This window comes from Patella vulgata, chromosome 9, assembly GCF_932274485.2.
Source record: "Patella vulgata chromosome 9, xgPatVulg1.2, whole genome shotgun sequence".
In the NCBI taxonomy this organism is placed as follows: Eukaryota; Metazoa; Mollusca; class Gastropoda; family Patellidae; genus Patella; species Patella vulgata.
Genome location: NC_065887.2, coordinates 3189948 through 3202245, shown reverse-complemented (window position 1 = coordinate 3202245; position 12298 = coordinate 3189948).

Genomic DNA, 12298 nt, shown 5'->3' with positions numbered 1-12298 from the left:
TTTAATCCACCGTTTGGAATTATTGCTGTGATTCTGTCTGTCAAATCGAACCGCGATTATCTGGCGGGTAATTACAGAGCCTCGAGACTTAAAGGAAAGGCTTCTATGGTTGTTAGTATTATAGGCATTAGCTTAGCTGTCTGTATTTTACTTATATTTCTATTTTTGCCTCTCATTCAAGGTCAAACTTCGACAGTGTAAATAAAGCACAGCAGTTTGCGTGGTTAAAGCCGCCATTTTCTCTAATTTCATGTTCATCACACATTCCGCTGCACAGATACTGTCGTCCAGATTTTAAAACTGTTTTAAATGTCCCTTTTATTTTTGTATAGCGGAAAATAATACCCCACCATGTATATATTACTGTCACACTTATCAACAGTCAAAGCTCTCTACTTTTGAAAATAGGAATGTTGTACCTATTTCCGGTCTACTTCTGGTGTGCGGATGTTGCACCTCGTTGACTTCCAGTCTGCCACCATTGTCTGTTGGAATCCACCCTATAGTCGTGTAAAAGAACCATTGTCTGTTGGAACTCAGTGAACGGTAGGCAGAAACGCCGCTGACCGGAAACTGTACACGTGACCATACGGATAACGGATATCTGTAAAGACGTGACTTTAGTTAACGTTCCTGTCTCCCATTTACTGCGATCCACGGGAGATAACTGTGTTATTGAAGCGGTATACTATTCGAGTTGTTAATGTTTTATCCACAGTCTATTTGTTGAATATTGTAAGAGTTGAATACTTTTCTATTCACTTTTCACCTTATTAATTAATACATGGTTGTATAATACAGGTAGCACTAAATACCTTTATATGTTATATCATCACCTTTTATTACCTGGTCATATAATACAGGTAACACTGAATACGTGTCTATTTTATATTATTACGTATAACACAGGTACCTGGTCATATAATACAGACAGAACTGAATACCTGTCTATGCTATATCATCACCAGGTCGTAAAATATAGGTAATACGGTATACCATTCAATGTTTTATCATTACCTGGATGTATAATACAGGTGCATACCTGTCTAATGTCATTAATTACAGTGACTTGAGATACGCATACAAACGGAGTTCAAATGTCACCTTAGATCTTATATATCTAGTACAGTTCTATGATGTTACATGCTAATTTATGACGTAATGGTGGAGTGGGGATGGGGTCTTATCGCCACTGACCGCGATAGACATACCCATTTTGGTTAGTGTATTACACGTCTGGAATGAAGGATTATCTTATCTCGGCCATGGGAAGATAATCCATCCATGGACTTTTTAAGTGAAGATATATATCTGTCTGGACAATCAAACAACCAAATACAACATTTCCCATTTATTTTTTCATCAAAATCAAATGTTCACTAATAGTGTTATTATTATTATTAATTGTATTTTTATTTTCGTATAAAGAATTTATGTTCATATGTAAATCGGCTTTCAATCTTTGTAAATGTGCCCCTCCCCCTTCACTTCCCAAAGCCCATATACTATATAGACCTTGGAATGGAAACTTTCCTTTTAAAATAATAATTATCCACCAAGTCTTGAACACTCTTCATTAACCCAGCATAGGAGCAGAACAGTAGGACGTTAACCCCATTCCATTCCACCAAGTCTTGATAACACACTTTATCATCTAGAACTCCGGCGATATACCCCATTGAAAACCACAAAAAAAAAACCGCAATAATCAAAAGGTCAGGTGGTATACCACTCCTTACACAACCACATTGATAAGCACAACAACACAATGGCCTATATCGAAATGAAATGAACTGGGGTTAAACGTCCTACTGTTCTGCTCCATAAACTGGGCGAATGAAGACCCGGCATACGCCATACAGTGTGTTATGAGGAAAATTTTGCCCGGGCAGCGGCGCTACGGCCTACTCTTATATCGAATTCCAACTGCCAAGGGATCTTTTACGTGCACGCCAATATGTACACGGGACCTCGGTGTTTCGTCCCATTCTAACGACTAGACAGCTGTCCTTGTCAGGCCCTCCATCCTGCATCACTGACAAGCGGGAAACCACGCTGGAAAACCTGGATGAACTTTCTCGGCCAATGCAAGGATCGAACACCCGACCTCCACGCTAGCGAGCCAGTGTCTTACCCACTTAGTCACGTGATCCCAAATATATAAGATGAGAATGACATCAGATATATATCATACTCCCGGCAATGTTTCGTTTGATCAGACCTGTAACGAAAACAAATGTCGGTTCCAAATTAAAACTGGTCAATATTCCGATTAACAACCAATATCTACCTGCGTAACAACATCATTCGGGTTTAAACAGTTCCAGATATATTTACATAACGTTACGTCATGACTCACGAAATTTATTACGGCCAATTACCAGTGCACAGCAGAATATTGCAGACAAACTACTTGCGTGGCAAACGAGGCAATCAAAACCGCTACAATGTAAACAATACTACATGGAGACAAACAATACTTTCGCCGTTTTTAAGACCTTAAATCATTGTCCAAAGTTTTCGGGAAGACCCCAGATTAAATTATGCTGCTATGTTGATTGAAAAGTACGAATATACACAGTCCATCAAAAGCTCAAGTAACATAAGTTAATCCAGCAATGGCATTAGGGGGATTTCTCGGGCCATTGCTTCAGGAATATGATCCGGGGTATTCGCCCAGCTGACATCTTGAAACTTTACATACCTATGCTTGATACTCTAAGGATGATCCCTACTGTTTTTGATTCATGCCTGACCCCCCAGTGATAGAGACCCGTCCATTTCTTTTATTTGATTGTTTGTCGTCTACAGGTCGCATTTCTTAACGTATCATCGTGAAACTTTGTATACTTATTCCTTATGGCCTAAGGAACACCCCTGTTGTTTGTGGTACATGCCCAATCCCCAGGGGCAGAGTCACGCCCATTTTTATTTGTGTCTCCTACAGGCCGCAATTCTTACTCGATTGTCTTGAAAACTTTTCATAATTATTCGTTGTGCCCTAAAGGTCACCTCTATTAATTTTGGTGCATGCCTGGACCCCTGGAACAGAGCCACGACTATTTTTTTTTGTGTACGTTTGTGTTTCGCCTACCGGCCGCAATTCTTAACAGATCCTTTTGAAACTTTGCATACCTATTCCTTATACCCTACGGATGATCCCTATTGTTCTATGGTGAATCACTAACCCCCAAGGACAGAGCCAAACCCATGGTTTCTTTGTGTGTCTGTGTATTGCCTACAGGCCACAATTCTTAATGGGTCGTCTTGGAACTTGGCGTATATTCCATATAGCCTAAGGACGGCAACTATTGATTTTGGTGCATGTCCCGACCCCCAGAGGCAGAGTCACGCCCAATTTTTATGTTTAACATACACAGGCCACAACCAGGCATATGTGTTCCTTATAGCCTTTGGGTGGCAACTATTGATTTTTGTGCACGCCCCGACACCCAGGGGCAGAACCACACCCAATTTATGTGTTTAGCGCCCGGTAGGGTGACCCGTGCACCCAAAATTTTCCGTACACGCTTCAGTGGCTTTTCTCGAAGTGATCTCTCACGCTTAGTACGCAGTATGATAATACTCAGCCGTGCAATTCTCTACACTTCTATTAACTTATTACAGCCGTAAAAAATCTATTGTTGACGATTCTGAATAGCAGTAATATTTAGCTTATTGGTTATTACAACAGCTTTAGAAATTACATTCGTTTTATTTTATAAATTGCCTTATCATTATCTGTACCGTTAGGAGCGGCGTCTTTTGGTTTAATGCAGATAATATCTCTGAAATACTTCCGTTAGGCAAGAACATGATACTAGCAGTAGTTTCATTTTACTTTTACAAGGTTCTTAAAACAATTGTTGAGTTGCCCAAATTCAATTTCTTGTTCCAGCTTTCTGCTATGGTTCGTAAAAATGTAGTCTTGATTATCCCGGCCTGTCAATCAAACGTAGAATGGTGGGGAGACTGGTCAAGCGAAATTACTTTCAAAACAAGGGCACGTAACCTATTTTTTACTCACATGTGCTCGGATGTTATGGCCGACATTCGTAACCATCTTTCAGTGTAGTATTTATGGATGATTAAATGGTCATAGCTTATTAAGTACAGCATGATCGTTTATTTAGTGACTATAAATTTTTGAAACTGATTTAAGGCTTGGTGTATATATAAATATTGTGGTGTAATTGTCGATATATTTGGAGATATTTATTTATTGTGGGCCACCTTACCGAAGGTCACAATTCTGAATGGATTATCTTTGAACTTAGTATACTAATTCCTTATAACCTAAGGACGGCAACTATTGATTTTGGTACAGCAACTTTTTGTAAATAATTGGTCTGTAAATGTTATATAGGCTGCAATTATTAACAGATTTGGATCCATTTCCACCCCCAGGTGCAACGCCACGCCCAATTCTTGTGTTTTTTGTCTACCGGCTGGAATTCAGAATGAATCATCTTGGAACTTAGCATATTTTTTCCTGTAAGGATAGCAACTATTTATTTTGGTACATGTCCTGGCCCCCAGTGGTGTGGTACCACACCCACTTTTTTGTCTGTAAATACTCTACAGGCTGTTGTATTTAACATATTTTGTTCAAATTCAGCATTTATATTGTTCCAAATCCAATCCCTAGGGGCAGAGCAACGCAATTTTTTTGTATTTCTCATCTACAGGCTACAATTCCGAATGGATCATCTTGGAACTTTGCATATTTATTTCTTTTACCGTAAAAACTGCAACTAATTATTTTGGTGCATGCCCCGACCTCCAGGGGCGTGTCACACACATTTTTTTGGTTAATATTTAGTCTATAAATGTGTGAAAACAAACCCAACGCCTAGCCGTCTTTGCCTTTTGCCATATTACAATCAATGCAGCTATTTCACATTTCTCTACATTTTAAAAAGTAACATATCAATGAAAGAAAGCAGGAATGCAAACGTATACTGCAGCGTTATAGATGCTCTAGTTTTGTGTGGGGGGGGGGGGGAAGTCTCCGTTTGACAATGGCCGCCCCTCGTACTCAAATAGCATAAAAATATGGTATTTCAAGGTTGTAGATTCTCTACAGGTCACAATTTTCTTCTGATTTTGATGAAACTTAATGAATTATGGCCCATGATTGTACGAAAAGTCGCGTTTTTAGCATTTTGTCCCTATAGCGGTCATATTTTTTTTATCCGATTAAAAAAAAAACGTTTGAATATATCACCTTATATCACCTTTACACCCCGAGGGTGGTTGAGTTCGAATTTCGAAAAAATCGGACCAAAACTGACCGACAAAATGGCCGCTCATCGTACTCAACGTAAAAATATGGTATATCAATGACATGTTGTGGACCCTCTAGATGTCACAATTTTCTTCTGATTTTGATATTCGCGCATATCGGATCGTAGCTTCCTGAATTATGGCACTCGATTGTACGAAAAATCGCGTTTTTAGCTACAGGTCCCTCTAGAGGTCACAATTATTATCCGATTTAAAAACAAATGTTCAATTATATCAGCGTTACACCATAATTGTGGCGGAGTTAGAATTTCGTGAAAATCGGACTAAAACTGCCGGACAAAATGGCCGCCTCTCCTTCGCAAATAGTGTATAACATCTGGTATATCAAAGTTGTGAAAGCTCTACTAGGTCATAATTTTGATCCGATTTTGATGAAACTTGAAATGCATGTTTATAATCCAAAGATATTGGTTCCTTTGGATATTCACGCGTATCGGATCATAACTTTCTGAATTATGGTCCCCGATTGTACGAAAAATCGCGTTTTTAGCTTGTGATTATTATTCAATTTAAAAAAAAACGTTCGAATATATCACCGTTACGCCGTAATTTTGATTAAGTTCGGACTTTAAAAACCGTTTAAATATATCACTATTCCACCATAATGAAGGTTGAATTCGAATTTCGGGAAAACCGAAATGAAACTGCCAGACAAAATGACCGCTCTTTGTACGGAAATTGTGTAAAAGTATGCAATATGAAGGTTGTGGGCCCTCTAAATGTCACAATTGTTATCCGATTTTGATGAAACTTAAAACATATCTTTATATCCTAAAGATCTCAGTCCCTTTCAGACCATAACTTTCTGGATTATTGCCCCTAATTGTACAAAAAATCCCGTTTGTTTTTAGCTTGTTCTCTATCCATCTCGTGCAAAATGTGGGCGTATCCTGCCTGACAGCCGCTGGTTGGATATTTCAAAGCCAAATTGACATGGTTCTAAATGAATGATTACATTATCAAGACAATAATGTACATGTAGGTTGTCAGTATAAAAAATATGATCTTAATAACCGAGCGGTACCTCTCACCCGTATTCCAGCACCCGGATTCGAATATTTATCACGATAGTAATTGTTACCTTTATATTAGAAAATAACATTTTAAGACACATTAAAGATACAGTCCACGGTACAAACTGGGTGATCTGATGATATATTTGGACTAAAAGCATAATCAAACTAAATTTTTTTCTCAAATTCTTTCAAAACATCGTATTCGCGAGGAAATACCTCACGCAATAAAAAATGTATTAAAAGAAGTCAGTTTGTGTCACGTGACTTAGCTGACGCGGCACCATCGCGTGCAACCTATAACGTCGCCTATGCGTAGGATGGGAGGGATAGCGTTTTACCCCAAAACGAATTGCAAAAGAAACCAATAAAGTTTGGTTCAATGATACATATATCAGACAACATCATACTCAAATTCGGCCATGGTGAAATGACGTAATTAACATAATTCAATATGGCGGTCTTCAACAAGGTTCAGTATGTTTTAGTGGTGGGAGAATAACTCTTTTCTTTTAAAATCTTCAAACAGGCGATAAGAGGCGAAATGTGCTGAAATAACGAATTGGACCAAAAGAAACCCCCTGAAAAAAATGTATTTTCATGACAGCTTTTTCGTAAGATGACTTTTAGCTATAAGGTTTTCTACGTCTCTGAATTTAAAGATAATTTTGTTCCTATTAGATATGTCATTTATATGGTTTTCGGTCTGAAAAATAAAATTCAAGAATCCATGATGACAGAAATGAAATCCCAACGTCGGAATTTTAATTAATCGTCATTAAATTTTTTACTTCCGTTAGATATGACATGTACAATATGTCTTATAGCCTATAAGCTAAGGGTTTTAAGAGTTCAATTTCTATCCACAAAACTAATTATGAATTTGTCCAGATTAGGTAAATTTAAAACTATGAAAATAGAATCCAATATGGCAATTTTTGTTCATTTGGATCTCCCTTGAAAAATAAAGATGTCAAAGTTATTGAGTTCAATACGGGGTTCAAAAATTAATTTCCGATAAGATTGTCATACATAGAATTTCTGCATAGGCTGAAAACATCACGACATATCATAGAAAGCATCATTTTCAGTCATATCATATCCCATTGGAACCCATGGACCTTGGGCCCCTGGTCTGTGGCGGCAAAGTCCAAGGTTAAGGAGCTAAGGCACGAGCTCCAACTAGGGGTAGGGGTCTCCCCCAGAAAATTTTGAAAAACAGGTTGCCGGAAATGCAGCGTGGCAGTATTTCAGGCACTGATCGATGAGGTAAAGTGTCAAACGAACGGACTTGAGAATCACGACGAAGCCCACTCACGAGCGTCAAAGTAGGGAGTCCTCACCCAGAAAATTTTGAAAAATAGACTGCCGGAAATGCTGTCTTACAGTATTCCCAGGCACCGACCGTCGAGATAAATAGATCTGACCAGATACCGCCCGTCGCCTGATCACTAGTTTATCTGACTAGAGAACAAAATGTCAAACGAACGGACTTGCGAATTCCCCTTGTGAACGCCAAAGTAGCGAGTCCATTGGGGACCTCGCCAAGAAAATTTTGAAAAATAGACTGTCGGAAATGCTCTACAACATGCAAGTTTATGACTGAGTGGGGATGTGGGATTTATTCACTGTAGAAGGTATTGATTACCGAAACGTATCACAAATACTTTTTTTTATTTTCTAACATTATTGGGGGGGGGGGGGCAAACAGAGGGCAGACCAGATTAAGGGGGACAAATGACCCCACTTGCCCCCCCTGGCGCCGCCACTGCCCCTGGTCCCTCCATGGTATCATCTAGAGCGATAGTAACCACAGACAACCAACAGGCAGAAATGATGAACCTGTGGTTCGTTTCGGTCCTAATGTTACCCCCTGGGAGTTGGGTCCGGTGGTGTTCTCTTCGAATAGGCGCAAAATTTCTTTAGAAAAATTTACTGTAAATTGTGCTTTATAGAGTATTTTTTGGTCTTTCTAGCTTAGGCACACCTAACTTGCGGCAATCTTAGCAATTCATCAAAAACGACATAAATTCATTATTAAAAGGGGACACCAAATTACGCAAGAACATTAACTAGTTTTGAGTGTCCTGAAAAAGGGAGGGGAAAGATGGGAAGTTAAAACGTTTTGCATATTTCTGCAGTACTTGATTACTTTAATCATCAGTAGAAATACACTATATAAAATAATATTTCGTATATTATTTTACAGCTACAATAAAGAAAGAAAAGTATGTTTTCGTTTTATCCCAAAAGCAATTTATTGTTATTTCATGCAGAAAGATATGGTGTTAAATGGTGTATGCCTTAAATTATCTTATAAATTAACAATTGGTATATTGATCGAGTATTTTACAGCGACAAGAACGTTTCCGTTTAATAGAAAATTTCAATGAACAATTTATTGTTAGTTTGAACGGAAAGTGCTACAGGTGGTAGATAACATCTAAATGTTGTTTAAATGCACATTTTCATAAACTAATTGTGCCGATAAATGTTTATATGTAAAGTCCACTTGAATATAACATAATATGTTGTGTGAAATAGGCGTCCTGAATACAATACAACATAAGCGGCTTATGAAATTTTGCAGTCTAGTAGTTTATTCATCCCTTGATTCTGTGAAATAAAAAACATTTTGCCACCACAGCTGGTTTGAATACTGTTTGAATTCTGCGTGCCCAGTTTGCGATATTTTAGTATGTTTACGGTAATAACATGTCTTACAATGCTTCTATTATAAAGGTAACAGTTATTATCGTGATACATATAAATATATATATATATATATATATATATATATATATATATATATGTTTGCTAATTTCATTTTGAATTCGTGTGAGAGATTCCGCACGGTGTGTTTCTTCACAGTCAGAAGATACTTCATCTTGTGGTAACTCTGTATTGTGACATCACATCTTGCGGTAACTATGCTTGACATCATTCATTAGTTATACTCTGGTTTGTCATCGGATGATTTTATAGCTAGACAATCTGTTTTAAAATTAGTTTCGGGATATAATGATCCGGAAGCTGGTCGGTATGTAGCAAATTTGAGATTAGTTGAAATGGAGGAAGCGGTCGAACGTTTACAGTGGTTCACACATGTCAAACTATAAACCCCAGAATGCCTCGTGCGATATTTTTGTCCAAACGTGTTAAAATTTTTGCCACGATTTTGCCACGTTGTAAAGAGGTAAAAAAAAATGCCTCGTTGGTCTAAAATTCCAAAATATATTTTTTTTTAAATTGCCTTATTTTTATAGGACGAGGTATTTTGTTCAGAACGAGGCTGGGTAAAAATGCCTCGTTTAGTGAACGTGGTTTTTTTTCAAGATAATTATGAGATAAACACCTCCTGTTTCGCATTTAGAGGGGTGTTATTGTCCAATAGACATGTCCTGAGATCTTTAGGACCCAAGACGCGTTAGCGTCGCGGGTTCTAATTTCAAATCTCCGGACATAGACACACAAAAGACACACAAAAAACCCCTAAAATTCTCACTTTATTTTTTTAAAAGTACTTTTTGAAACAAAATTTATGTTTTTGTAATAGACTTTTGAATATTTTGTTGTCTGTAGCTGTTACCTGACAAGGGGGGTGGCGTTTCAAGTTCATCTTCGGACATCTCCAAATATTTCATCTAATGTACCGAGATCAAAATTGAGTGTCTCCATTGTGGTTATCTCCATTAAAGTAGTACGCATAATATTAATACGCAGTGATTTCGTTAATTTAGAGGGGTGTTATTGTCCAATAGACAGTGTCTAATCGACCAATCAAAACGCAAGATTCACCCTGAAGCATGTTACAATTATTAGTGGTATTTGGTATCAGCGAATAGAGCTACGCAAATAATGTTCCGACCATCACGTGACAAATAGCAGATGTAAAAATAAGATTATTTATTTGGGACATGATTTTGTTCATAGTTATTGCTTAGTATACTATAATGTAAGGATAATTTGTGATTTGAATCCATGAAGTGAAGACAGTTAACAATTCGATTACGGTGCACTATGGTAAACTTGTATAGGGTATTAAGTTACATTGGGGCCATCGGGCGTTCTCCCGAAGGGCCGGTCGGACAAAAAATGAACAAAATAATTTTGTCCAATTCGTCTAAAAATAACTTTTTCTGCTGAACATTATATGGGGGAGGGGGGGGCGGGTATTGGACCGGCCATGGAGCGATGATGATCATGTTGTATGTGGCCGGTGGCTTTAACGGGCCGCCACGCCATCACTGGAGTCTAGAATGGGCTGGTATAATAGACTTTCTGGGCCGGGTGTGCTGGGTATGGGCCGGAATTTGGAATCCTGCAATGGGGATTCTTAATTTCATCCGAAAATTTCATCGGATTCACCCGACAATGTCGCCCGCAAATATACTAATTATTAAGTCTGTGGGGATACGCCTACACCCTGTTTGTGGGGATACGCCAGAAACGTCTGCCGATGGTTCGTAACTCCCCCCAAAAATATTCAATTTTAAGGCCTCAGCAAAATTTAATGATAGCTGGTCTGCTGGCTGAATATGAGTGAGAGACGATTTCCTGGGGCTGGTGTTTAAAAACATTCCTTGACATTTTTATCAATTACAGAATTGGGATGTCGGGAATGGTCTCAAATTGCGGGAAATGGCCTCCCATTTCCAAAAATTCAAAAATGAATTGTGTCCCGTACGCCTATGCATGTCCGCTCCCACTCCGTCAAGGCCACATGTTATTCAATATTCCTAACAGGTTAATCAAATGGTCAAGATTTTCTCAACTAGTCCCATTTTTTAACCAGTTAAATTCTCTTGACGATACAATGATAATACGTTAATTAATAATATGACGATATGATAATTTCTCAGCTTGATGGTTGTAAATTACTTGCAGGTTGGGGTTTTTGCCTGAGATAAATTATTTGACAGAGATTATAATCAGATATGCCACCAAATCGCATTGGGGTTCATTTTTCAAAATTTTCACGGGGTAGAGCCGATCCGACACCGGAGCCCAGGCCGGTTTCCGGCCCCAATCCGCCCCTGCATATGGGCCCTATTTATATTAGCTTCTCGTCACATGTCTGTGTTGTGATACTGCTTGTGAACTATACATATATCAGCCATCGCATTTTCCATATCGTCCGTGGCATATGCAAGTCAAAACTCAAAGTCGGTGTTTTATACATTTTATTATAAAATTGTAATAAATATATTTTACATGAATGAATACCAAAAACAAACAGTCTTAACCTGATGGGACGATGTCAAATCTAACTTTGAATAAGAAAAATACTTTTTTATTTAACCAATATTTTATTCACGGGATAACGAAACAAGCAAGATACATACTATATAATGTATGTAGAGTATTCAAGTAACTAACATCAGAACCAAAAAGGTTCGATACGCGACTGCTTAGTTTATATTCATTACTCTAAAGTCTTGGGCGGGGATCCAATAAAATTGTAAGATCCGTAACGACTTTAGAATAAACTATATCGAAATACTACTTCACGGGGGTGATAAAAATCTTATTTGGAGTTGATAGTTATTTATTGTTAAATGTCAGGCCCGGCGGAGTGGGTGTGTGTGTGTGTGTGTTTGGGGGGGGGGGCTAATATGTCCGCAAGTTCTCTTTTCTCCGGGTTATGCCGTTAGATAAATGTTGGGGGCGGAACCTGAAATGCCCCCAAAAATTAATTTCGGGTTACAGATGGTGGTGCCGGTTGTCTGCGATAGGCCAAGGGGCAGAGCTTACCGTGTAGGACCCCCCCCCCCCCCCTTAAAGATAATTTGTAAAATTTGACGGTCGCAGACACTATTCCAGGCGCGAATGGTGATATTGGATTGAGACGGTTGTATTAACATCTTCTATTTCTATGTAACACCTCGCTGGTTTGCGCAAATAAAATTAATTGTCAGACCGTTTATGCCCCTATGTTTAAAAAGAAAATAGATATTAGAGTAACGCCCTTGTTGAAT